The sequence below is a fragment of the Apium graveolens genome, chromosome 3 (genome assembly GCF_009905375.1).
Source record: "Apium graveolens cultivar Ventura chromosome 3, ASM990537v1, whole genome shotgun sequence".
NCBI lineage: Eukaryota > Viridiplantae > Streptophyta > Magnoliopsida > Apiales > Apiaceae > Apium > Apium graveolens.
This window is the reverse complement of record NC_133649.1, coordinates 253,440,096-253,442,273: the sequence shown is the minus strand read 5'-3', so window position 1 is coordinate 253,442,273 and position 2,178 is coordinate 253,440,096. Positions and strand designations below refer to the sequence as shown.

At 44.7% G+C, this 2,178-nt stretch overlaps 1 non-coding gene across 1 annotated transcript; it reads right to left on the bottom strand.

Moving 5' to 3' along the window:
- Window positions 1-540: 540 nt before the first annotated feature.
- LOC141715503 (small nucleolar RNA R71) lies at window positions 541-647 on the bottom strand. Its single transcript, XR_012572263.1, has one exon. It is a non-coding gene; the product is annotated as a small nucleolar RNA R71 (small nucleolar RNA).
- Window positions 648-2,178: the final 1,531 nt, after the last annotated feature.

Genomic DNA, 2,178 nt, shown 5'->3' with positions numbered 1-2,178 from the left:
CTTTAGCAAGCGTTTATGCAAACTCGTTCTCGTGCTCGCAAGAGGACCTTAGATACAGCTGAGGAGAAAGACAAAGTTCTTGATACTCCGGAGAAGTTAGATTTTGAGGATTCGGATTCAGGAACTGAGCAGAAAGAACCAGTAAACATGGGAGATCGTATTGTTCAAGCTGATCCAGCTCTTATGGATTTTTCTCGGCCTAAAATTGATGACATTCAGTCAAGCATCCTTCATCCGGCTATTCAATCTAACACCTTTGAAATCAAGCCGGGCACTATTCAGATGGTGCAGAATTCTGTTTCTTTTGGAGGAGCGGCAACTGAAGACCCCAACATGCACATAAGGAATTTTGTCGAGATCTGCAGCACTTTTAAGTATAATGGCGTGACTGATGAGGCTATCAAGTTGAGGCTTTTCCCATTCTCACTGAGGGATAAGGCTAAAGACTGGTTACATTCTGAACCAGCTGGGTCAATCACTATGTGGCAAGATCTTGCGCAAAAGTTTCTGGTGAAGTTTTATCCAATGGCAAAGACTGCTGCTATGAGGAGTGCTCTTACTCAGTTTGCGCAGCAACCTACAGAATCTATGTGTGAGGCTTGGGAACGCTACAAGGAAATGTTGAGAAATTGTCCACATCATGGAATGCCGGATTGGATGGTAATCACTGGTTTTTATAATGGTTTGGGGGCCCAATCTCGGCCCATGCTCGATGCAGCAGCTGGAGGAGCCTTATGGGCTAAAAGCTATACTGAGGCGTATAATCTTATCGAGACAATGGCTGCAAACGAGCATCAAAACCCAACTCAGAGGATGACGTCAGGCAAGGTCGCAGGTATTCTGGAAGTTGATGCAGCCACCGCTATTGCAGCCCAGCTCCAAGCGCTATCAATGAAGGTTGATTCTCTGGCTACGTATGGAGTTAATCAAATAGCTATGGTTTGTGAGCTTTGTGCAGGTTCTCATGCTACGGATCAGTGTTCTCTTGTCAATGAATCTGTTCAGTATGTGAATAATTATCAGCGACAACAGCAGCCTGTGCCAGCGACCTATCATCCTAACAACAGAAATCATCCAAATTTCAGCTGGGGAAATAATCAGAATGCTATTCAGCCACCATATCAGCAAGGAGTGAGTAAACAGTTTAACCCACCTGGATTCCAGCAACCACAGCAGTATACTACAAGGCAATCATATCCTCAACAGGGAAGTGCAGCTGCACCTACTAGTGCTGATTTTGAGGAACTTAAGTTATTGTGCAAGAGTCAGGCGGTTTCTATCAAGACCTTGGAAAACCAAATCGGTCAATTAGCCAATGCAGTGCTCAATCGTCAACCTGGCACTCTTCCCAGTGACACGGAAGTACCAGGCAGGAAGGAAGCTAAAGAGCAAGTCAAGGCTATTACCTTAAGGTCTGGAAAAGTAGCTGATGCTGAAAAGGCAAAAGAAGTCGAAGCTGAAGTTAGAGATGAAGAATCTAAGCAAAAGGAGAAAGTGGCGGAACCAAAGAAGACTACTGTTGAACACACTCTGCCTGAGGCTAATACAGGGGAGAAACAACTCTATCCTCCACCACCTTTTCCTAAGAGATTGCAGCAACAAAAGCTGGATAGACAGTTCGGGAAGTTTCTGGAGGTGTTCAAGAAACTTCACATCAATATACCTTTCGCTGAGGCTCTGGAACAAATGCCTAGTTATGCGAAGTTTATGAAGACTATTCTTTCAAGGAAGGTGAAACTGGATGACCTTGAAACCGTTGCTCTCACGGAGGAATGCAGCGCTGTTCTGCAGCAAAAGTTACCACCAAAACTGAAAGATCCAGGAAGCTTCACCATTCCTTGCACCATTGACAATCTAACTTTTGACAAGTGCCTTTGTGATTTGGGAGCAAGCATTAATCTGATTCCCTTGTCGATCTTTAAAAAGCTGGATCTGCCTGATCCAAAACCCACATACATGTCGCTACAATTGGCGGACCGTTCCATTACTTACCCAAGGGGCATAGTTGAGGATGTGCTCGTCAAGGTGGATAAGCTCTTCTTTCCTGCAGATTTTGTTATTCTGGATTTTGAGGAAGATAAGAAGATTCCCATAATCTTGGGGAGGCCTTTCTTGGCTACTGGTCGTACCTTGATAGATGTGCAAAAAGGGGAACTTACTATGCGGGTCCAAGATCAG